Source organism: Strix uralensis, chromosome 3, assembly GCF_047716275.1.
Source record: "Strix uralensis isolate ZFMK-TIS-50842 chromosome 3, bStrUra1, whole genome shotgun sequence".
Lineage (NCBI taxonomy): Eukaryota > Metazoa > Chordata > Aves > Strigiformes > Strigidae > Strix > Strix uralensis.
Window position 1 is genome coordinate 83,328,638 of NC_133974.1, and position 26,265 is coordinate 83,354,902.

General features: G+C 43.3%; 1 protein-coding gene across 1 annotated transcript in view; it reads left to right on the forward strand.

The window, feature by feature from the left end:
* Positions 1-12,714: 12,714 nt before the first annotated feature.
* Positions 12,715-26,265, forward strand: part of DISC1 (DISC1 scaffold protein) — a 214,452-nt gene continuing 200,901 nt past the window's right edge. The window contains exon 1 of the mRNA XM_074863132.1: positions 12,715-12,788. The gene's annotated coding sequence lies outside the window, so the exon portion shown is untranslated. The remainder of the gene's footprint in view (positions 12,789-26,265) is intronic.

A 26,265-nucleotide genomic window follows, 5' to 3' on the forward strand; every position in this document is an offset into this window, starting at 1 on the left:
CTCTGCAGCACGTTATACTGCAGCGCCATGCGACCGCAGTCTGGATGCTCATATCCCAGATGTGCTGGCTCACCCTTCAGGCAACACTTCCTCACAGTATTAAACAGTGATCAGGAAGGTTTCTCAAAGAGAAAATGCATCTCACTACATTTTACAGTACTTTGTAATCCAGCTGCAACTGCAGTCCTTTGATCAATGGTCTTAATAGTTAAGTTGTGGCTTGGCACTACTAGACTTTTATTTCTAATTTGGTATCTTCACCATGTGTACATGTGTGTGCGCATTTGTATAAACTCCATTAAAGATAATAGACTCTATTAAAGCAATTACACTGGTTAATGTATTCCACATTCTTTTCTGTTCACCGTATTTAACTCTGCCAGTCAGCTGTATAGTTACTGTTATGAACTAGTGAGTGATTTTTAATCCCTGGATTTGCATAACATACACATTTGTGTAACTTTCCAAGTACATGGTAGATATGAAAGACTTTTAACAATTAAACCAAAAGTGTTTCCAGAGATTCTCAGCACCCACAGAATATGTTTGGGAGGCTTCTCTGTGCTTACCTTGCCTTGGTCATGCTGTGATAATTTTGGCAGCAGAGCAAGGAAAAAGCCCCGAATAACTGGCCAACTTTTTCACATCTAAAAGAGAATGAAAACAGAAAACTAAAAAATTCCTCCTGCTGGTACCATGCACCAGAAAACCTGCCCTGTGTCCATTAACAGTTCTGTATGTTTGTCATGAGGAGAAGACTATTTCATTCTCTGACTGCTGACTACCAAGTGCTAAATTTCTACTGTTAACAGGAATGGCAGACAAGGTGGTCACAGGAGTAGCCCGGACAGAGCAAGCTGCAGTGCCCTTCACGCAGGGCTCCCTCTGCCCCTAGGGGTGGCTGAACCAGTGACTCCCACAGCCACAGGCAGCAGCTGCTCCTTGTCAGGGTTTGGGGACAAGGGCTTCTTCACGTGATGCTCAGGCTCCTCGCTTGTCTGCTTTTGGCTTTCCTCTGCTTGCTCTCTTCTCTCACACACTTTTTCCCCCTCAGTCTCTTTGTTATTGCGCTTCAGCGGTTGCTTTCCCTCTTACCACTCATCTTCATTTCTTTCCATTTCTTCCCCTTTTCCTCTTTTAGCTTCCCTATTTCTCTTGCTTTCTGCCAAACCATACACACCACTTTCTCCCTTTCTGATCATTTTCCCAAGGGCTGAATCACAGCTGCTCTGTTTGTGTGGCTATTTGTATGGCCCAGACACATCTCCCACAGTTTGGGGCGCTCAGCTGAGGAAGGTGACCTTCCTTGGCTCCCTCTGTAGTCAAGGGGGAGAGATGGGAGCCTCCAGAAGGTGACTCAGTTTTTAAGGCTGATGAAAGACCTTGTGAAGACTGATCTCCTGCCATGGTGTGTCAGTAAGACAGATGAATATCCTAACTTAAGAGCTTTGAATTGGGGGCCAACAGTTATTTAGTACAAATCCTGCTTTTGCACAGTATTTTCTTGCGTCGGATGGAGGAGCACAAATCAGAGCATCTTTCCTCTAACCAACGCTGCCCTCCCAGGTGCCAGACTTCTGCCTACACCTTGATGATTAGCACAAGTTGCACCTGCAGCACAGGAGCAGACTTGCTGACAGAGCCTTTGCAACAGCTTTCCCCCACCCCAGAGTCCTGTCTCTGTGCTACAGACAAAGCATTTGGTCCAACTTCAATAAGCCAAGTGAGCATTTTTGCTCCTGTTCCTTTTTCGCCCTAAAAATAAGTATCATGTAAGGAATAAGGAAATAAAAGTGAAAAGGGAAGTAAAACTATTAATTCTCACTCAACCATTTAAAAGCATGTGTCCGCACAGTTTCCACGGCTTTCATTTTGCCAGGAGAATGCCTCCCAGGGACTAACTTCAACATTTTGTATGGAGCCATGTTTAGCCTTTTCCATAGCAAATCACACAGGAACCATGAACCACAAATGCAGCCATATCTCTATCCAGACATTTGTTCCCAAAGAGATTTTTCCAGTTTTCTGTGATCAGACCAAGAAAAAACAGGCGAAATTATAACAACCCTCCCAGAGTTTCTCTGTAGTCACAATCTATTGTATACTGAGGTTGCTGACAAGCTGTTATATGGTAAAGGTCTATTTTCTATGTAGAAGTCTGGTCCTATGATCTGCCTGGAAGATTTTGTCAGTGACTTTCCCAGGATTTCATCTCCAGCCTGGATCACAGGTTTTATTGCCTGCTGATCCTGGAATGCAAAAATTTGTTCAGGTCACATGCTCCCTCCTATTCCTTGTGCATCTCTGCCCTCCCTTCCGTTTCAAACACTTGCGGGCACAAGAGGGATGACAGCTTTCCCAATGAAGGTCCCTTGTCCCCAGGGCAGGCTTGATGGGACACTCCCACACTTAACCCTTGTCCACAGGTCACTGGTGGAGGGAAAACTGGGTCCACGTCCACATGTTCTTTGACCCAGACAGCTCATGGGAGTATTTTTGGTTAATTTTATTACTGACCGCAGGACATGACATAACAGAAAAGTGTAATTCCTTGGCCTTGTGTCTAACCAAGGTGGCTGTTGTGGCAGTGGCGGTGACACCTCGCTCTCTGTCTGCCGACTGCCATTCTGTGTGCAGCTGACCTGGTGGCTTTGATAATCAAATTTTTATTAGCCTGTTAAATAAAATGCTGGCATTGAGCCACTGGCAAGCTGTAAAGCTGGCCAAATAATTGGAATAATGATTCACTCATATTGAATGTGGTCCATTTAAAGGTGGTGCTTATTTCCTGAATGGAAATGAGTCTCTTCTAAGGATTTGGTTTAGATTAGTTCACTGCATGGTTTACTTCAGCCCTATAATTTTACCACTGATACATAAAGTAGATTCATAAATAGAGCAATAGAGCCTTGGCTGTGCTAGGAGATAGTGCTATGCACTAATGTAAATTATAAATGTAGAGTTAGAAAACCTAACAAGCCCAGCTGGCAAACTTCCATGTATTATCTCACAATAATTGCTTCCAGCCAGTAGATATTTTTTGTACAGAAGAAGACAGGTTATTTATATATTTAGCTTAAAACTGTAATAACATCCTCTGGCAAAGGTATTATCTGATGGTGTCTGAAATGGAACCAGCTTTCCTCTTTCCAGGCATTAACAGATGAAAACCTTTGTGTCATCTCATGGCATTTCCTGAATTGGAGAATAAAATGAGGAGGATTTTTAATTCATATAGTTTATTTCTTAAAAAGTAAATCTATTTTTGACAACCAGATTTCCCAGAATTGTTACATGTGGTTTGTATCACTGACCAGAGAAATATTTCCTTTATGATTCTAATCAGGCAGAAACAACAGTACCACTAGCTGGAGTGGCTCTTGGCTTAGTACAGCCAGAAAAATACCTGTGAACAAGCAAGGCGCGTGAAGGTCACAGAAGAGAGCATGTTTTTCTCTGTTGCCTCAGAAATGCCTGGATGCCTGCTACGTTGCCCATCTGCACATTCTCAGGCAAGCACTACAGTAATGAGGATGTGAAGCTAATGATTAGGAAGAGAAATAAGGGTATGTTTTAGAAATCATAGGCAGAGACAAATCTTAGTGATGGGGCAGGCTCACTGCTCAATGTAGCTGTTCCATCTGCTGGTGATGACAAAGAATGAGAAAGCAGGAGGATGGTACTTGGGATTTTTGAAGACATCTCAGGTGCTTTCCAGTCCTTCAGTAACTTGGGAGGATGTCATGAATATCAAGAAATTTGTTGGCCTGAGTTGTCTTCTCCCTCCCCAGTCACAGGTCTTGGCCAAGGAAGTCTCTGCCAGTGTTTGGGTTAGGTGACTATTGGGTCCCAGCAGAACCCCAGAAGGTCAGGCTGTGCTAATGACAGGCTCCTTCTCAATAAGGGAGACTAGCCCCAGGGAACTCTAGGCAGGTCGTCTTAACCTTTGCCCCAGGCAGATCACTAAAAATAATTTAATTACTGGTAAAGAACCCAAACAGTTGTGAACTGAAGATGCTGATGTAGTAAGTGTGGAAATCATTAATGTAAACAAGCCTTGTCAGGCCTGATGCTCAGTATTCATTGTTGAGAGCACAAGTTTGGTGGATATGGACCACCATAAATGTAAGAGTTTTCTGTCAGTTATTTGGACAAGTCACATAACAGCCTGATTTTTTAAAAAAAGAAAAGGTAGAACTATGTAAGATCAAAATATTCAATGGTATGAGACCTGGTAGACTGAAAAAGTACAGTTGTCCAAGGAGAACTGTTAAGGAATGGGAGTTACTGTAGTGAAGTCTATGCACGGAGCAGTATAAGACTTATTGCTGTTTAATGTTTTTATCAAGATCTGAGAGTAACCATAATATTTCTGCTAAGAAATTGAATAGTGCAAACACTGGCCAGGTGGCAAATAATGATGAAAAGAAGAGTCACCTAGAGTGGCACCTAGGATTGCTCAGTAGAGTGCCCATCCAGGCAAGTGGTGTCTCAGAACAGTCTGAAGATATCTAGCTAAATTAGATATCTAAAAGGCAGGAATAGAGGCTGTACTTACTGGAGGTGAGTTTCAGAGGGTAAGCAGTGACTCTGAAATACTTTGGAGATGTCAGAAGAGAGAAAGCAACTCAGTAGGAGCTCCCAGTGTGATGGAAGAAAAGGTGTTGACTGTCTTTGGATACACAGTTGGTGAGAAGTGGGTAGTGATCAAAAGCCCCACATGAAACTGTTGCTGGAATACATATCCCACTGGAGTGTTCCCACTTAAAAAGAGCACTGAAGAATTTTCTGCCAGCACATCAAAGAGTCACAGAAATAATTCAAGAACTGGAAAAGAAAGGCCTTTCATCAGCTGCTGTAGAGTTCACTTTATTTGGTTTATTCAAAGGAAGAAGATACCAGTCTTCATCACCCAGGGTATAAACACTTACATTGGGGTAAAGCCCCAGGGTGGGATTCAATGACCTAAACATGGTCACCTACAGTGTGTTAGATGCCAGAAGTGTGAGTCCTCCCTTGGGCAGAGGGAAGGATGAGATAAACTCTCAAGGCCCTGCTCAATCCTGTGTCTGAAAGTCTGCTGGATATGCCACAAGCTCAGAGTTAGGCACGGTGTGCACTCCCTGAATTAAGCCCTTCAGTCTTCCCATGTCAGCGAGTCCCCCAGCTGCTCTGCAAGCTCTACAGGTAACAGAAGAGTTGTTTTAACAGAACAGCAAAAATTCCCTGCAATTACTGCTAACATAGTTGCACGCAGAGAATAACCTGCAGTGTCTGATGTAAACTCCAAGGACAGTCTCAGCACAGACATCCATGGATCAAGTTGAATTTGAAGCCAGACCCCATCCTCCAGCTGGAGACCCAATGCACTGGGCTTTCAATCCCTGGACTGTGGTCCTGCTCTAGCACCCCTTTCTGGCATGCAGGGACCATGCTTTACATATTTTCACTTTTAATATCTTGTATTTCTGCTTAATATATTATTTAAATATGCTACACATATAAGGTATATTGGCATGAAAATAGGAAAAATAAAGGCATCAGGAGTGTGTTGCCAAAGCTATCACATTTGAATGCTCTTCGTGGCTGGGTACATGAGCGTCTCTGAGGGGCCCTGTACAGCCCAGGGCACTCGCCTTCTCTGCACCTGCTGCTCCTTCAGGCAGGGCAGCCGTGTTGACCAGCTGTGGGCAAGCCACAGGACCATTCCTCGGCCAGCGTTTTCACCTGCATCACAGCACCAGCAGGTCATTCGATAGCACTGATGCAGTTAGCCAGGGACCGAGTGTGGGAAAGCCTGCAAGAGCAGCCGCGTCCCAGTGCTACAGGATGGGACAAACTGTTGCCACAGCTCCGTGAAAGTGGGAAATGTTTGTGAGGGACTCTGTGCCAGAGTCACTGTGACTGCCCAGATCCCAGGCCTTCCCCTCTATGTGATCCACTCAATCCACACAGGAAAATGAATGTATACAATGATCATCTTATGGGTAAGATGGCATGTTAAAGGGTTAAGGTCTATTAAAATGAATGCTACAACCAAATAATGACAAGTTCAAATCCAAATACACATGTGTTGTGGGGAAAAACCCTATAGTAATGACAGTTCAATAGAAAATAATTCTGTATCCAGATGTGAAAAGATGAATGCAGGAATGGTTGTTTACTGAGTGGCTGTACTGTGATGTTTAAATCCCAATTTGTGACAAGCAGTAGGTACTGAAGAGTGTGAGACAAAGAAATTTGATGCGATTTGGGGGGGTTAGTACAGTAAAAAGGATAGTTGCTGAGAAAGATATGCTTATTCTGCTTTTTAAACCACCAGTGCGCCTGCTTTTATTTCTCCCATGTTTGTTCTTAGTTGGTCTACTGATTTAGAATTATGGTTGGCCTACACTACAATGAGTAAAGGTTCCTAAAATCCATTTTTAAAGCCTGGAGAACAGCAACAGGAGTCCTCAGCTTGCTTGCTAGTGATCAGGTGTCTCTAGGGAAACGAATTTCTTCTTGGACTAATTTAAGTTTATAGGAAGGCATTCAGCCAAAATAAACATCCAAAGGCTTAACTTTTCTGATCTGCATATCCACTGGATTAGGACTTCAAACATTTTTGAATTATCTATAATGTAAGATTCTTAATCCCATAAATATTTTGAGCTGAGTTGTAATGAGCTATCAGCTTTACTCTTGTTTTGAAGTCTACCCTGACACCAGTTGAGTCACTGTCTTTGGAACAGGATCGGAAAATGATGCCAGTGAAGTCAACCAGCTGCTCTGTTACAGCTGTAGACGAAAAACAAAAAAGATTATTCTAGAAAGTGAAATATATTCACCTGTAACAACAATCACATTAAAGTCTCATCAGTTTCTTTCAGATTTGCATGAGTTTGTTTTAAGAAGTTGTTAAAATATTTTTAACAAAAATCCTGGCTTAGCTGAAGTCTCTAGGAGTTCTGTGGTTTAATAACTGGGACTGGGACTTTTACATTTTGCATTAAGCATTCCGATTTATTTTATTTACTTATCTATTATGAAGATTACCTTTATGCTAATCACATCACAAGCATGTTCTAGAGTTATTGTAAGTACCCATAGAATTAACTAAAGCACAATAAAATTTAGAACATCTCTTTTTGGATAGGGCATGGTAGTATATCTAAGCTAAGCACTGATTAAAGCTGTGCAAAAAAATTTTGCTTCAGTTCTGTGGATGAGCTAAATATATATATACTTAAAGGTTCTTTGCAGATTAACCCAAAATGCTCTTACTTTCACTGTTTCTTGACAGAAAACAATCCTTAGGGAAGGAACTTCACCACCGAAAGTGAAATTAATTCTTCTGGTTTTGGACGTTTAAAGTGAAACTGAAGGAAAAGTGGAAGATAGCATTAGTTTTCCCTGCAAAAGGTGTTACTGAGGGGAAAGAAAATGTGTCAGCTGAGCCGTGAGGGTGTGCAGATGAGAAGGAAGCGTCTCAGAGGTTGTGGCTTCAGCAGGACCAGGCAATGGAAAAGTATCAGCCAAGTTCTGGCTTCTGCAGAGGGCGGAGCAGGAGCCCATGGCCACAGCAAACAACTGAGCTGAGTTGCCATCTCCCAGCCTCCTGGCCAGCCACAGTTATCATCATCCCTTGTCCTGAGTCTTCTGGTGAGATCTGGCAGCTTGACTGGGTGCCCTACCTTCCCATGGGCACAGTCACCATCTCACTCTGTTCTGTGCCAGCCCATGCTGCTGCTCTGCCCTTGCCACCCCTTCCTGGCCTCTCACCTCACTGTTTCCCCAGTCCATGCTGAAGCCATGCTTCAAAAGGTGCCATGGAAATGTTTTTTTAAAGTGAAGGAGAGATGATGAGAAGAATAGCTTAAGAAAATCCGTATTAGAACATGAGGCCATGGCCATGATGGTTATTTACTCTTCTGCTCTGTGATAGATGCTGCAGTGCCACATGGGAGCCTAGCTTAAAAAGATCAAGATGTCTTGATCCTGGAGAGATCAAAATAAACGAGTCTAACATGTCTGGGCTTTCCTCATTTTTATGCTAGGCAAAACCTTTTTTTTTTTTTTTTCTGAATTTGACTTGAATTTGCAAGTAGATTTGGCTTCCTTTCAGCGGCATGTTTTGGTGAATACGTTATTTACTACTGAAATAGAAAAGGTCTCTGGTGTAGCAGTGATGGGGTAGAGAGTGAAAAACAAAGATGAATGCAAGAAGAAGAAAAGCAGAGTTTGCAGCTGAGCTATGAGACGACGAACCAGAGGTCGTAAGGGACAGAGCTACAGGAAATCTGTTCACTATGGCAGCAGGTGCATGGGGAGCTCTCATACACTGATGTCAATTGGAAGCAAAGGTACCACACAAAGAAGCAGCTATGTGAGACAGTGAGAAGCAGAGAGGCCGAGATGAGGACTGGAAAACAGAGGGGGGCATTTTGAGCTGGCACGAGGGCTCAGGAAGCCGTTTGAGAAGGAAAGAGGCAGCAGCACTGCCTTCAGTACACAGGGGGGATTGTTAAAATTTGGTGGGATTTCTGATGCAGCATGTAATGCTGTAGTTTCACAGGCGCTTTCAACTGGTGAAAGGTTTTTGGTGAAAAAAAAAAAGGTTTAAATACACATCTGTTCCCAGTTTACTCTAGTGCCAGAGAAATGCTCTTGCCAGCACAAAGTGGGCAGTAGCATGGGGGAAGGGAAGGAAGGCACAACTGGAGAAGTGGAGGGAGCCAGCAGGAACATTTCTTTTGGCAGGTGTGCCTGTATATGCCATCATAATGAAAACTGGAAATTTAGAAATAGAAAATATAATCTAGCTCCCTCCTGTCAAATCTAAAATAGAAGATAGCCATATAGTATCCGCTGTTAGGTATGTCTTCTGTGTAATTTCTTACACCATCCATCTCACTCTAGACACCTAGGTACTGCCCAAAAGTGCATTAGGGCAAACTGTAGGGAGGTAAATTTCTTTGTAAGCTCGGGATGTCTCACCATGTCATTTGGATCAGACCTTCCATGAAGGGCAGAATTCAAACAGCATTAAACCCCAAGAATACTATTCTCACCTACTAGTATTTGCTTCAGAAGTCTATCTGTTTCTTGCACCTTTTTCTCCAGGTATGCTTAAAGTCCTCTGTAGAAACTGTCTGCCATCTCTCTCCAACAACTTTCCAACAGTCTGACAATTGAATGAGGGTGATTGTCCAAAAGCAGCTCCTCTCTTGATAAAGAAACAGATTGCCATGTTCAATATATATATTATATACACACAATGCGTACACATATTCACACATACTGCTGATTATCTACCGAGGTAATGAATTACCATCTGCTGAGTATTCTGTTGTGGTGGGACTTTTTTGTTAAATATACACATTGATGTGAGTATGCATGAGGTAAGGCAAAGTCACCTGAAGCGGAAGTGTTGAAGTTTGGTAGAAACTTTTAACTCTTGGAGCAGATTCAGAGCAAATGCAAAGAATCCATTCACAGGGCTTCTTTCTGAGTACAGATTATACCATACTTCTTTTGAATAGTAGTTTAGGGAAGTTACCTTTTGGTAGCTTTGGACTGATTAGTGTCTCTAGAACCTCCACTGTTCAACATATAAGCAGCTGAAACAAGTCTGCTGCTGATGCTGAGTTATTTGAGGTAGCATGAACAACGACTGGCTGCAAAGAGCTGCAGAAGGACCTTGTGAGGCTGAATGACTGGACAATCAAACAACAGATGAAATTCACTGTGTATAAACTGAATCACCACCTGCCAGTAAGAACAATTCTAGCCTCTCATATAAGATGAAAAGCTCTGGGATGATCACTGCCACTGAGAAGGAAACCATGGGATTAGTTACGTATCAGAAAATACCAGCTAAGTGAGTGGCAGCAGTCAGAAAAAAACAATCAAATGTTACAGACTATTGGAAAAAGAACACAGAACACAACAGGAAACATGAAGATGTCACCACAGAAATCCATAGCTAACTCGCACCCTTACTTAACCTCCTCATCCCAAAAAGCAGACAGAAAAAATTGAGAGGGGCAACAAAGATAATCAAAGGTTTGGAGCAGCTTCTGTACAAGGTCAGTCTGAGTAGCTTAGCACCGCACAGTTTGGAAAAGGGATCACATGATGTGATAACACATACGGAAATCATCAGAGGCACAGACGCATTGGGAAAAAATCTCTTTCTTCAAGCACAAAAATCTGGCAGCTCTCAAAGGCAGTGAGACACAGCCAGTCTCAGAGGAAGCGCCAGGAGCTGGTGCCCTGTGTCACGGGTGAGACCTGGGGAACCTGTCACCAGTGGATGCTGCGTGGGCCAAAAGCTGAGCGGGCTCAAGGGGAGGCTGGGCAAGCACCTGGAGAGCATGAGAGCCACTGCAGGTTACTGACTCGACAAACTGAACTGAGGAAAACCCTAAGCAGGCATTAGTCAGAGGGTGGGAGAGTCCAAAGAGGAAGTGGTGTGTGCGCTGCCTTGTTCCTACTCTTGCTGAGGCGACTGCCCTGGGTTTGAGTTGGAGGCAAGGCTGAGCTAGACGGGCCCTTTGTCTGCACCAGTACAGCTGCCCTTTTACATCAAATTTCTCTCTGAGTGATGGGAGCTAGCGCTGACATCATCTGAATCAGATGCACTACAGCGAGGCTGAAGGAAGAAGGAGAAGGATGCATGGCTATTTTTGGCATGTGAGGGACAGCTGCTTGCTGTCTTCTCTCACAAGTCAGGAAGGGCACAGACTGGAACATGAGGTCAAAACTCCCTTAGCATGTCCTGTATTTCTTAATAAATGGACTGAAACCAGAGAACATCAGTAAGCTGTCAGTTGTTAGATAAACCTGGGCTTTTTTTTAGCAACTTTTCTGAATGTTATGAAAACTTCCCTGTGCACAGGATGGTATTTTTAACTTACAATAGCATTTGCTGCATCTGAGAATGCAGAAGTATTCTTGAAGACTAGGATGGATGGAGGTCATCTTGAAAAATGCTGATTTCATCTATATGGCTAATATAGTGGATATAATGATCCATGATTGAAGCAGGTGTTACTTTAGCAAAGTTAAAAAGCTGTAGTCAGTGAACAGTCATAAACTTATATAAAGTTCATAATTATGGGTATTAATAGAATTAAAACTGACTGTCAGTAGAGAAATACTAGGGATAGCAAAAGTGATGCATGTATTAAATACGGAGAAAATACACAGGAAGTGATGGAGGACTAAAATTATCTAAAACACAAAATAGGAGATGGGATTTTAGCAGAAACTCATGTTGTTGCAATGATATATGAGTTCAAGAGGACAGACTCAGGGAAAGTACAGCGATCTTAGAAAAAGGACTTCAAATTATTTGGTGTATATTGCTGTGGGTTAACTTTGGTAGGCAGCTAAGCCCCATGCAGCTGATTGTTCACTCCCCCTGCCCTCCCCTCCGGGTGGGACAGGGGAGAGAATCAGAAAGGTATAAGTGAGAAAACTCGTGGGTTGAGGTGCTGCATGCACAAGCAAAGCAAAGTAAGGAATTCATTCACTACTTCCCATCAGCAGGTCGGTGTTCAGTGATGTCCAGGAAAGCAGGGCTCCGTCACATGTAATGGTTACTTGGGAAGACAAACGCCATAACTTTGAATGTCCTCCCTTCCTCCTCCTTTTCCCCAACATTTACTGCTGGGCATGATGTCATATGGACATATGGGCTGGGATATCCCTTTGGTCGTTGGGGGCAGCTGTCCCAGCTGTGTCTCCTCCCAGCTTCTTGTGTACCCCCAGGCTACTCACTGGCAGTGCAGCATGAGAAGCAAAAAGCCAGTGTAAGCACAGCTCAGCAGGAACTAAACGTCCCTGTGTTATTAACACTGGCCACAAATTCAAAACAGAGCCCTACACGAGCTACTACGAAGAAAATTGCCTATATCCCAGCCAAAACATGTTCATATATATAAAAATGATAGCACCTTGCAATAAAATGAAAAACTCCATGTTTGACATCAAGAGATGTGAAGCCATACAGAAGTAATGAAAACACATACGGAGCACTGACTACTTAAAGCCAAAGAATCCCATATTCTCTAATTGTATGCATGCCTTGCTGAATTCAGCGAGTATCTGACACACAACGCAGTACCAGAGTAGGGCGCATCAACATCATGGCTGTAAGACCCAAGCAACGCACAGTATGGCTAAATCTGAAAACAAATCGTTTCCCAATAGTTTATTTGGTATATGCACTTGGTTACAGCCCTATCCCGGTGATGCTGGGGCTGCAGCTCGCCAGGACACGGGGAAGGAGGCCGGACGCCTCTGTACGTCCGGCAGAAGCGGCTCTTCTGGTGCGCTGGTCCCTTCAGGCTGATGGCGATGGGGAGTGGGACCGTAGTCGCCTCCACTTCCCTCCCAATTTACCGCCGGTGTCCTGCAGATCTGGGGGAACAGAGACCGGGCAGCCTGAGACCACTGCACGGGCCGGGACCCGCCTTGACCTGAAGGCCCCTCGCTCTCTGCGCCGGGCCTTTGCGCTGAGGACAGCCCCGAGAGCCCCGCTCCTCCCTCCCCGCAACACCCGCCAAGGCCGGGACCGCCCGCCGCCCTCTGCTTCCCCAGGGCGGCGGAGCTGCCTGCGGCCCGCCCCCGGCTGGGAGTGGCCGGTGCCGCCGCCGCTTTCCGCCCCGGTGAGGCAGGGAGGGAGCGGACGGGAGCGGGCGGGGGGGCCGGGGGGGATGTCGGGATGTGGCGGCCGCAGTCCCGGCCGGGAGGTACCGACAGGCGGCGCCGCGGCGGCGGGGGGGAGGCGGCGAGCTCAGGTGAGCGGGGGGCGGCCTGAGGGCCCGGCGGCTGCTGAGGGGGAGGGCGGGCCGGGCCCGCGGCGTGAGGAGGAGAGAGGAAGGGGGTAACGGCGGCCGTTACCCCCTTCCTCTCCCTTCCTCACGCCGCCGGGGCAGGTGCCCGGCCAGAGAGCCGGTAACGGGTGCGAGGCGCCGAGCGAAGCCCGTGAACGAGCAAGGGGTGTCGGGGAGTGAGGCTGGAGGGGCCGGGCGGCTCGGTTGGACGCTGCCTTCAGGCTGGGAGGGCCGGCAAGTCATGTGGAGTACGGGGGAATTTAGGGGTTTTTTTAGGTGAAAAAATAGGGATCTTTCATTTCACAATCTGAAAGTTTTGGGATTTTTAATTTTTTAAGTCCCCAGTTGGCATTTGTTTCAAAGTAAGCAGAGTTTAAGAAACCATGTTACAACATTGAAATAACATCATTATTTTAAACTCCAAAAATCTTTTCACCTGAAAGCAGTTATATTGATACAAAGATGTAAAATTTATTCATTTATTTTTATAAAATAATCAACTGCAAAGAGGGAAGTAACGGTGCTCTTAGAAAAGTCACCCGTATAATACCTCCAAACTTGGCTTAAAGGAAGAAAAAGGAAACTGCCATCTTAACGGAGAAGCTGTGTGTGTATACTTTTATGAATAACTGGGTTTTATAAGACCGTGACCTCCAGTGCGGACGAGCTGCCCTCCTCGTCTTCCCTCAGAGCAGCAGCCGTCAGCTGGCCCAAGCTAGGGCTGCCCGCCTTACTGACACTGGTGCTGGTGAAAGGCTGGAGCCGTGGGGAAATTCTGGAAGCAAATGCTTCACCTTTCCCAGGAGAGCTGGGAAAGAAAGGCCTGTTGCTCACCGGGTGCGTCTGCTGCCTTTTGGGTTGTTTTGGATATGCAGTTCTCCGAGCTCCGTTAGTCCAGCAAGACTTTCTGCAAACACTTCAGTTGTCCTTGCCAATGTTTTTAATAGAAAACAGCTCATTCATGTTTTGGTAATCCATGCTAATCTTTGTGTACAAGTGCTTGAGTAACTTTTTGCTATACTTCTGAGTAGTGATTTAAGAGCTCTGCAGTCAAGTGTTTTTATAATAAAGGCTTTTACAAAATATGCTGCAGAACAGCAAGCACTACTGGTAATTAAAAGTAAATGAGAGTTTTCAAAGAAGTGAACAAAGTACACTGAGATGCGTTATCTCTGCTTTTGTCCTTTCATATTTGTTCATTTACTCGCTAATTTGCAATTGGCCATACAGTAACTCATGAAAAGGGGAGAAGTTCTACTTTATTAAACTTATCTTGTTGTTCAAATACTGAAGTCCCTTAATTATGTTGTATGGGTATTCTCCCATCTTGTTGCTGAAGTTAAAAAGTTGTGATTCTTTCTAGGAAGGCATTGACAGTGGTTTTCCAGTAGAAGCTACAGTAGAGTTTTACTATTGATAGGGCTTTTAGGTACTTATGAAACTGAAAAGTAGGGATGTCTAAAATAAATATTTGATTTAAAAAGAAAAAAGTTGAGCTTAGACGTTTATGGTTACTTAAAATGTTGTGGTCATGGTGGGTCGGGGAATGTAAATGAACCCCCAAATGCTTATGAACAGTGTTTTGTACGCTTGAGATTAAGGCCGTGTCCAACTATGTATTTTTTTCTTACTTCCAGTGCTTATACTGTCAAAGTTACCAATTTTCTGTATAGTTGTTTGAGATTGGGTGCTAAAAATAACATATTCATATACATGATACTGATGATTACAGTGCAGCAGCACTTTAAAGCGTGGTCAGAGGCAAGTGTTGTATTCCTGCTGCCTTCCTCCCTCTTTAAATTTAGATAAATCAACCTTTGTTCTTTTTGGTAAAGTGAAGTCAAAAGTTTGGACTGAAGCTGCTGCTGCTGGAATTGTAGTGGGGCCATGTAAGAAAAGAGGATTTATTAGTACCAGGATAAATTAATTGTGATGAACAGGAAGACAGAAAGCACTGCAAACAATATTTTGTAGTCAGAAAAGCGAAAACCGTAAAGGTTAATTCTGACTTTGTTCACAAATTAGGCACGCTCGCTTAGGCTTTTTTTTGCTCACCATAACTTGGGCCTCCGACAGCTACTGAAGCACCTGACCTTTCAAATGAGATTTACTGGAGTGTGTAACACCTTCTGAGCTATGGAAGTTATGGAAAGAGTTATGATTTTTTTTGTTTCTTTGTTTTAGCATTGAGTTTCCTTGAGCAAACCTTCTTTCTAATTGAGCGGCAGACAGGCTGTGGCCTTCTCTGGTTTTGGCCATAATGCAAATTAATGACTCCTGTGGAAAGGTGTTTTCTTACCTCTTTTGGTGTATTGGCCTCGAAGGTGAACAAAAAGGAACCTGCAGAGTTGCCATAGTGATTTCCAAGTTCATCCTTAGCATCTTGTGTCTTTTTCCAGAGAGCAGCCCTTTCATGCTGTGTCACTTAGATTAGGATTGAGCCCAGGGTATGTTGTAATACTATTCAATATTCTTGAAGGAAAACTGCTGCAAAACCCTTATGTATTCGGGATGAATGTGCCCTTTGTAAATCAGCAGTCACACGAGGAAAAACTTGGCCCTCTGGCACTGAACAAAGGCTACTGTGCCTATGTTAAGCACGGTAGTATCCTTATTTGGAGTTGTTTACTTAATTCTGTGTAATGTTAACTATCTAACACTCCATTTAATTTTCTTTTTTTCTTCTCTTTTAGCCTGTAGGCACAGATTCCATTAACTGCTTACCTGGAAAATGCTTTCAGGGAGAAATGTTTCTTTATCGAGCCTCCTAGCTGCTGCTGCCGTTGAAGCTGAGATCTGCTATCGAAGTACTTTGTTTGTTAAACATGAGTTTTCTGTATGGAAATTGAATTAGCTATTGACATGGAGTTACTTCCCTATTTATTGATGTAGAGAATGTAAAGTGGCTTAATGACTGATCTGAAGCCGGCAGGCAGAGGGGTGAGATCATGAGCTTGCCTCAAGTAGGGTGTCTTTGTTCAGCACAATTCCTTTGGGGCACACAGAATTTGGATTCTGCCTCCCCTCTGTACATCCCATACAATGTTGCTCTATCTGTTTCAGACCCTCCTTCATCTTATAGCCATGCTTTCTTCCAGCACATCCCTTTCTATCTCTGTGTGATAAATTACTAGTTGGGACCCTGCTGGCTAATGAGTATGTTTGGTGGCACTTTCTATTCTTTCTCAACCCTTCCTCCTTTTTCTTTCTTTCTTGCTGCCTTATGAATAGGTGTGTTAGTTGTGTGACCCTGGTGTCAGAGCACACTCTGCTCTTTTTGCCTTCTGTCAATATGTTTATTTGTAACAAGTGTAAAAAAAAAAAATTTAGATTTTACCTTGAAAAGTAAATAGTTACTGCATAAACAGCTCTGTATTCAGAATTAGGATGGGAGGTAGGAAATGCATTTTCTTAATAGTGCTTAGCTAGCTCCTTTCCTTTTGAAGGTGTGTGCATTACCTGTATTTATAGATCAGATCAAACAGCACCTGAGTCAGAACTGCAAATGTAACAGTAATTTGCTAAACACAGTGAATGTATGCTCAGATGATAAAATCTCCTTGGGAAAGAGCTGTGTGTGGGAAGTGCCTGCTTGGAACTAAGAGCAGAGCCAATGTGATGTGTGTGAACTTTCTCTGTTCTCTGCAATGGCAGAAAGGTTGGTTGTTTAGAGGGGTGTAGTGGGCTCTGGTTGGAAGGTTTATTTTGTTGGGCTGAGAGGTCAGTGGGGCAGGAAACTGTTACAGGGGAAAATCTCTTAGTAGAGTGACTCTGAGGCAATCTGTAGAGTGAAAAGTCAAGGGCTTGATAGTGAGTATTGCAAAACTGAGTACGAATGAAAGGATTAGTATCTGTGGGAGAGGCAGGAACTGGGAGGTGATATTAGATTTTCAGAACTGTTTTGCAAGTCTCCAGATCTGTGTATGGTGAGGCATGCAGCATCAGTGTAGCTTTTCAAGACCTTGCTAAATTCTGCGTAATAATAATGGAAATTTAGAATCAAATGATAGTGATGTTTTCAATGTGCCTGTAGATAAGGAAGTTTGACAATGGCTTCACAACTTTGCTGATTGATGCAGTGAGCAGAGGAGTCCCAAGCTCAGCTCAACTATGTGGCATCACTTTGAGTTTCAATTGGCAGTCAGGCCTTTGGGTCTGAAAAGTATGTTTTGAGCATTAATGAAAACCATCCTTAGAGTCTTTTTGTTTTGTTTTTGGAAAGCCATAAAGGGAGCTTGGGAAGTGGAAGGGCAGTTTTTTCCTGCTAGTAAGCTACTTGCTTGCTGTTTTAGTGGGATACTGAAAGTATTTTGTTTCCCATCTTTAATGATATGATGGTAAGCATCCTTTCCACTGACATACCAGCTTAGTTTTATGGATTATCACTGCTGCAGATATGCAGGCACCTGGAATGGTGCTCGTGGAGACTACTTGCAAGGCCAAACACTTATAGCTGCAGGATTTTTTCTTGCGTTATGGCTGTCTAATTCCTGTGGTCTGTTTGTTTTCCTTCCCACACACACAAGTGTTTTACTTCAGGGAAACACCCTGAGGTTCTAAGGAAGGAGCATCACCATGCCTGTTCAGTGTGGTAAATCCAGGCAGCCGCAGCCCTGTAAAATATCTGACTTCTTGTTGTGAGGGCTAAGCTGATCATATCAGGAAGGACTTGTTTTCCCCCATTGTTCGGCTTTAGGGACAAGAGCTTTCCCTTCTCTGTTAGGGTTTTGGCCGGGGATGGTTACTGAGGCAGGGACGAGGTTGAATTTCATGCGCTGGGCTAAGGTCCAGGTGCTTCCTGTTGTTAATGGCCCATGGAGACCCGGGTGATGGGGGGAATGGGCAGCACAGCTGTTTGCTGGGGCTTGGCTGTTCCCATTTATTGAGCAGTACATTAATCTGTCAGTATTTGTTCTAATAGCTCAGGCTGTGATCAGTGGGAGCTGAGCTGTGGACGTGTTGCATTCCCAGCTCTGCTCTTGAAGAGCGATAGGCACACCAGTCTCAGGAGAATGGGACAGACAACTGCTGAGTTTGGTGGCGTTTTACATTGCTGTAGCAAGATTACCTTAATTTTAACATCTTTGTGGTTGCTGTGTCTCCAGTGGCAGTGACACAGAAGGGATGCTGACATCTCTGCATCAGCAGTGGTGTGGAGTCTCAGGGGCATGAGATGCTCTCAGACACCCTGGATGGTCCCAGGCTGTGCTGCTGCCACAGCGGGGCAGCACTGTTTTGGCAGGGCACTGTGCTGAAACTTTGCTCCCATCCTGCTGTAGCCCTTGTTTAGGAGAGCAGTACGTTTTTTATTTGCTTAGTGCAGTGAAAATCTTAAGGAGGCCCATGTTGAAATTCTGTGACAAGGGCCTGGTTGCCATTGACTGGAGTGCAGCACCAGTGCAGCTGATCCTCTGTGTCGTTTTGCTCCCAAACTAGTTAATAATCATCAGGTATTGCATTTCCCCTTTCCTTGGGAAACCTGAATGTGATCACGGTGAGACAGCTGCTGTAGTGTTCCCATGCTTGTGGTCCGCCAGGGTCTTACGCAGGCTTGGCCATGAGAAGAGCTGCTCAGGTTCCCTTTGAGCAGTGCATCAATGCTGGCTCTCTGATTCCTCTGAGAATGAAGATGGGGGGAAAATCCTGCTTTGTCAGGGGGTCTCGGGTTGCTGTAAGGTAAGAAAAGACCAGCTCCGGCTTCTTCCTTTGTATGCAGTGAGCACTAGCAGTATAGTATTTGTTCTTTTAGGAGATTGAGAGTTTTCTTGTTACAGTGCCAGCTTTCGCCAGTGACAGAATTTTCCATGGGATGGTCTGCTCCAGGGCCAAGTTAGGAACCATTTCATGTTAGCCAAGGAGGTGTTCTCTGCCTACCTTGAGTGCAGTTACAATGCTTAGTTTTTTCAGAAGTACATTTGTTACCTTCTTTTTTTATAAGAGGTAGGACTGGGAACTAATAACCAGAGTTGCCGTTTTAGGAAGAGCAATCCATAGGGCTTCTGACTGCCCTCTGTGAAATCTGCCAGCATGCCCTGTTGTTCTTCAGGGCCTTCTGTTTATCCCTTAGAGTGTGGTTGGTAAGGTTTTTCATCTTTGAGTTGAATAGACTGTGCATATTCATGCCATTCACTTTAAAATAATTTAAATAGCTCAATTTAAAATAATTTTAAAATAATTTAGCTCTGTTGTAACTAGTGATAATGGTATGTAGCAACACTTTTGCCATATTTCTGGTGAGCTTGGTGTGGCACTGAATTTCTTGATGAGGGTCCAGACCTTTCTACTGCATGTGGACACACGCTCTTCTTGCGTTACTGCTTTCTCCGCTGCCAGGTCTCAGTGAAACTCTGTGTGCTCTGCCTAGGCACTAAGTTGGAAGCTTAGGCTTTAAGTGTGGCCCTAGCAAGTTTAGATTGGTTGTGTTTTTAATCTTGAAAGGCCAGTATGACTGTTCAGTGCAAGCTACATGGGAAGTACAAGGAATTGTTGTCTTTCTTTCAGGTCTCTCCTTAGGAGCAATTGTTTTACACATTAGCTGTCAAAAATGATCTCTAATGACTTGCAAATCAAGATATAAAATATGAGAGAAGTTTTGAAGAGGAGGATTACTATTCAGGGAGCTAAGTAGGGAATAATAATAGTAGTAATAATAAAAACCCAAGCAGACCAGATAAAGACAATGCAGAGGACAGCTTAAGGTTATTCTAAGAAATTCTGTGTAGCAGCCTGTGTACACATTTTAAGCACCAACATTGCAAAGTAGTGGAATAAGAAAGAGACCAGCCCCATAAATCCCTCAAATTCCAAATAAAACCAAGAAAGAGAAGAGGACATATAGGAATAACTGTATTTGTGCACTCAGTTATATAGAACTTTTACATCTGTGGCATGGTTATGGCTGCCTGATACAGCTGTGTGGCAGAGTATTCAGGTTTGCCTTTTTCCATGCCTGTGTTGTAATTAGACTTCATGGACTAGATGGGGTAGAGGCAGTATACCCTGGGCAGAGGTGGTCTTCCTCCTTCCTTTGCCAGGAAATTTGTGAGAGCCAGGTTTTGTTGCAGGTGTTCAGAGGTGATGTTAGATTTTTTTTTTTGTGTGTGTGTGTAATGCCCTTGGCACCATGTATGGGATTATGTTTTTGAAAGGCAAGTGTCTTCAGACAGTTATAGTCTCGCAGATGGCTCCATCTTGTCCTCCAATTGTCAAGCAGCCTAGGAAAAGGTATCAAGTAATTTTTAATATAGCAAACTGAATAATGCCTTGAGAGAAATGCTCTCCAATGTTTGTACAGCCAATAAAAAAGCCTCAGTAATAAACATTTTGTGAAATAACTGCAGTAGATCAAAGTGACATTTAAGTGATGCTTATGAGCATCATTTAATCACCAGCTAACTACTAAAGGTCTGCTGCTGTGGAACAATAGGAGTTTCTATGTTATTATGTCTTACTGTGTCTGTCTTGCTTAAGGCACTGACCATCATTGAAGCTTGTGATTTCTCTGTGTGTGTGTGCATTCTGGATGCTTAAATGCTGGTTGAGAACCTATTTATTTCAAGTACTGAACTTTGTTCTTAATTTTGTTCACAGAAAGTCAGCTGTTTCCAGCTTCCAGGATGTGATGAAACTATTGTTTATTAACTTCCGTGTGACTCCCTCCTTTGTGGAGTTAAATTGGATAAATTGTTTTCTTGCAGAGTTGGATGCATCTTCACAGATTAAACTCTTGAATTTGTTGTGTGTATAGATAACTTGTGGAATACTGCAAATCCTGAGACATGTCTTTAAAGCTTAGAGGTATGATAGGATAGTTCGGGTTGGAGGGCACCTCAGGAGGTCTCTGGTCCAACTCCCTGCTCAAAGCAGGGCTGACTCTGAGGTTATAACCGTTGCTCAGGGCTTTATCCTGTTGGGTCCTGAAAACCTCCAAGGACTGCCCAACCTCTCTGGGCAGCCTGCTCCACTACTTGGCTGCCCTCAGGGTGAAAGTTTTTCTTTATATCCAGTCTGAACCTCTCTTGTTATGCTCATCTGTTTCTTGTCCTACCCCTGTGGATGGGTTACTCTTATCCTCACTATTGGTATGTAGCATTTAGGAACATTGTTGCTAGTAGAGGGTAATCAGATGTCATTTATAACACCTTTAAAAGTTTTAAAGTAGCACACTTGGCATTCTTTGATTTGCTTTCCTTCCTATAGCATAAAATAGCACTGTATTTGCTGAAATTTACTGTTGCTGCAAATATATCTTTAAACCCAAAGAGGGCATTCTAACCTTAAAGATTTCCTCAGTTCTGCCTTCATGGCTTTCTCTGGTACAGAAGTCCTTGCTTATGACTCAGACTTTAAGGTAATTTAAGTTTAAGACATTTCATATGTTTTTGTTCAGTAAAGCACTATAACACTTTTTATTGTACAGAAATGAAAATCCATGTGTCTTCTCAGTATCTCTCACAGTTTTATTGGCACCTCTTTGTTTCTGTAAGGCTATTCATGCAAGATTCTCCTGCTCACTGAGGGTTGGAGAGCGAGGATGCTTTTTAAGTTGTGAAACTTTTGCAAGTACCTTCAAAATACCGTGAGTTTTCCTTTCCCCCTAGTCAAGAGAGGATTTAAAAGGCTTCCAGCTTAAAGGTAGCACTGTTTCACTCAGGAGTTAAAGGAGCCTGTCAATGAAATTTTTGTGTCTGTGGGCTATCCTAGTAGACTTACTTGACACAGATATTTTATAAATATACTTTCCTATATCAGATCTGTGGATTAGAATAGACTTGTTCAGATTTGGAGTACAAAAACATAGGCAGGTGAAAGTCATGTTATAGATAAGTTAAGGAGTCATCTAAACATCATGTTTGTATTTGCTTCAAATTTCTGGTAAAAATGTAAGTTAAACCTGAAGTTTCCGATGAAACTTCACTGTACAGAGTCCCACACAGAATAGTATTAGTGCAGGATCTGCCTCGAGGGGTACCAGTGACTCCAAGATTTGGTAGTTCTGAGAATATTAAGATACAATTCTATTTAAATGCTGCTTTTAAAATCTCCCATCTTTTCCATGAAGACAGGAGTTTAAAAGTGCAAAGCGTTAGGTGTATTCTCATAGCAGAAATGCTTTTTTTTCTGGTTGTCTTTCAGGAGTCCTGTCTAAGTCCTTAGTTCTGTCTTGGGTGTGCTTTGTGACTTGGGTAAGTTGTGTAGAATCTCATGTGGTCTGCTTCAGCCACAAACTGATGCATCAGATTACTGTTGTACCTCAGGACTGATGAGATCAAATCAGCCCTTGAAAGGAAGCTACAGCAGTTCTGTCTGCTACTTTTTAATAATACTTGTCAGGAGTACTGTGCGTAAACCAGAAAGAAGCAGAGGAAGAAATCCCCTGCTGCTACTACATTAGTACTACTTGGGGGCCTGTCCTATACAACTGAAAGGGATAGGCAAATGTGAGCTTCTTTGCACAGGACCCTGCTAATCCTGGATTCTAAATTTACGTTTTCTAAAGCAAGTAATAAAAAAAAGTATTGGAAATAACGAGTTAACTATATTTATTCTGGAAAACAATTTGAATGACACTCAAAAGTTTTCCTCTGCCAAGCTTTTTGTTACTGAAGCAGATCTTTTCAGGTGTGCATGTTTAACACCATATGGTACAATCTGCACCTTTTTTATCCATTTAAAATGCTAAGCTGAATCCAGAATATGTTGACCTGAAAAAGTGCTTAATTGGCTTATTCAAGACAATCTTTTTTTAATGTATTTTTTAAAGGTCAGTCTGATTTTTGCATTTACTTCTCATTATTTTTTAACTTGAAGTATTTTGCTTAAGACTTTGTTTCATTACAATATCTCAGAGAGTCCTTGGCACCCAAAAAACATCTGCAAGCTATCTCATGTAAGGGTACAATTTCTTTGACAATTAATACTGTGCTTTAGTTTATTTGGGTAATAAAAGCAGACAGGTAAGGTTCAGCAAAAGGTGGCAGATCCTATGGCCTTGTACTTAGGTAGGAATACTTAAGTGAATTACAAATAATATGTGACAGAAATAAGTTAAAAAAACCTCTGGCAAAAATCTGGGCTTTTGTTGAGCATCATAGGCATATGTTAATAAGCGTAACCTGTATTATTAGCTAATACATGTTAGTCCAGGGAGACTGTCGGAGTAAACTGTGGCAGGTAATTGTCTTGATTTCCTAGACGTGAATAGCAGTGATTTACAGTCAGGGGAAAGAAACTCTTAGAAGTGTGTTTTTATTGAGATAATCTCAAAGGGGATGAAAGGAGCCAGTGTGACTTTAGAGCGAGGTTTGGTTTAGATGCTCATACAAACTGTGTGTGTGCTGGGAAACAGGTAACAGGAGCCCTGAAAACTGGCTGATGTCCTGCTAGCCAAAAGGCTGAGCACCTGGAGGTAAGCAATGAAATCAGCGGAAATGGCTGAAGTGGGGTCAGACTCCTTTTAAATGCACCTGGAGAAGCCTAGGAATTTCTGAGCCCTGCTGATGGAGAGTGTGAAGCAGGAAGGCTTTCCACCTGGGGAGGGATGGGGTGGTCTGAGGGGACTGGGGAGCTGGAGGGTCTGGAAGCTCACGTGAGAAGGATTTTTGGAAGTAAGTTGAGATGTGCTTGTTTGCTGTTGTGAGGGAAATGCTATTAGGGGCCTGGGGAAGGCTTGTGCGTGTCGGGGTTGTGACAAAAAGGGTAAAGCAAAAAGGACCAAAGAGGTGGTACTGAAGAGTGATATTGGAAAAGAGAGTATTTCTTTGTGGCTTTGAACATTGTCTGGGAGCTCTGCAGATGGTTATCCCTGTCTAGCATTAAGTGTGACCCATGCAGAGTTCAGTCAAGGGTCCAGAGCAGCAGTTGGAATGATTTCTGGTTCAACTGTCTTTTTCACTTACTTGAAGAGAAATGAGCAATTGGTTTGCGAGAACTCATTGGGGACCAAGAAGAGAAATGCAATGAAAATTGGTGGAAAAGAAGGCGGGGTTTGGTGGGAATGGTGGAAAGCATGTGCAGCACTGGTGTTGGCAGAGTTGGTATGGAGACAAAGATGAGTGAATGACAATCAAAGGAGATCTGTCAGTGGTGATGATGTCGCTCCCTCAGCCTGGGGTCTGACTGCCTGCTGCTTGACTGTATCCCCTGATCCTTGTCTGCCTCTAGTGGGCACAGCTTTTGAATGTACATGAAGACAGGGCTTTGGTCCTATTGAGTCTTTAGTCTCCAGTCACCGTGTGAGGCGCATGGGGTAACTTTCAGCTGCTGTCTGGAGCTGAGTAGGCAGTCACTCAGATCTTGTGGGAGTTGTCATCCCGGGAGTCTGGTTATGGAGGCAGTGTTCCTGCAACACGGAGTGATGTGGGTAAGAAATACCAAGTTTGGTCTCTAATGCTGGGGCTAGTATCTGGTGATAAGACTGCTAGCTGTCCAGCACTGGTGGGTGCCTTCTTTGAGAGCTGTCCAGCCCTTTCTTGAGGTCTTCTCATCCTCTGTATTGATTGTCATCATCACTCTGTGCTGGCACATCTGCTAAATTCTGTAATTCAATGCAGTTACCTTCTAGAGAGAAACTACATTCTTTCCTGGAATGTTAATTTTTTGTGGTGTTTTTTTTAGATATCTAACTTGCTCTAGACAGAATGACTTCTGTCCCACCTTATTTAGATGGAACTGTAATTTCTGCTAGAAGAAAGGCATTCTTGCCCATGGTTAGTATTCTGCTGCAGTTTCAGCAATATCTGCTATAGTACTACTTCCATAGTTTGTTCATAAGATATCAGAATTTCACCTGAACCATCTACTTTTCTCCTCTGTACTAGAGGAAAAGGACATAGCTGATGTCTTCACTTTTGTATTCTCAGACCCAATAAAACAAACTTTCGACTTGTTTTGTCTGTCTACAGCCTTGGGTAAGGGTTGTAAAGGCTGAGCCATATTCTCACCGAAGATCTCAAAAGGGATATACTGTGCATCTTTCCTGCTTACCAGTGTAGGTTTTCAAGGGAACTGCACTCGGCTTGCTGGAGCACAAAGGTTGACCCCTCACAGGCTATAACGTCTGCAGACTGATGATGCTGAGTAATCTGCTGACCTGATTAAAAACTTGCATTAAGTGAAGTTGTCTGTGTAGCTGTTGAGGATAGGAGAGCAGTGCTGCAGTCTGTGCCTCATGGGCTCAGCTGAGAACCTTCATCTCACTGCTTGGAGTGGTGATTTATTGTCAGCCAACAAAAGCACAATCCACACAATCGCTGCTGCAAAGAGCAGAGAATACCTGAGTAGGGGAATTTTGTGGGAGCATACAGAGTTGCAAGGGTTCATGTAAAGCCCAGAGATTTTCTTTTCAGGGGAGCAGCGTGAGGGAGCAGTGCTGCTCATTTCCCTGCCTCTTCGCTCCAGGTGGGCTCTGTGTCCCATGCACTGCTGTAACTGCAGTTTGTGTACATGCCTGGCTTTTGCAGTATCTTGTATTTAAGCTGCATCCTGAGGTGCTGTGTTTTCTGGAGGAAGTTATTGCTCAGCTTTCCTGATGTCTGGAGCTCCATTCCATCTCCATTGTTGTCTAGACTGCATTGACATCGTGTCCTGACAGCCTGACTGGGGCTATAAGGTAAATTTCCTTCAGCAGGCAAAGGAGGAGCATTTGTCCTGGGACTTTGATATTAAATTGTAAAGCTAAAAGCATTCTGACTCCTCACCCTTGGCAATATAGGAACTGCCACGTTGTTTTATTTTCATTATATGTGATCACTACTGAGCTGTTAAGAGAAAATTACTTTCTATTTCAGTAAACTCAATTCTGGTTTCAGACTGACTGTGCATCAGATGCTTAATTTGGAACCCACTCTCTTGGTGAAATTAAAAATTCAAATCTCCAAGCTGGAGCACTCAAACTGTGCTTGAATTAGAAATTGACTGCTGTCAATGTGCTCTCACACTTCACTTTTTTTTTTTTAATTCCTCCCTCCCTTCCCCCCTGATGAGTTTTATATTAGAGTCTTGCTGTAGATGATCTGACTGAGCAGAAGTAGTGGGAATCCACACTGTCACTCCGTAGACAGAGTGATGAAGGAGAAGTGTGGTGTGTTAAATAGACCATTCTTGAAAAGGACTGCTGTGTACTAATTTCATAGTTACATGCATGTTTGGTGAAATACTTTCATGGGATATGACTGCAAACCCATTAAGTGTTGTTTGCAAATTAATTTATTACCTAACTAAACTTCACAGTTGCTATGCAAAATCCTCGCTCCCCTATTTGTGTGTAATATTTAAAGCTCTTTTCAGATCTTGACTGAAAGAACCAGGGTGTTCTCTCCACTTGAGACATTTGTGTGGACTGCCTCCACAGACTTTTGCACTGAAACTGGGAACAAAAGGGTTTTTCCCCAGGAAGAAAAACAACAAACCTTAAAAAAAACAAAACTCCTGAAATACACTT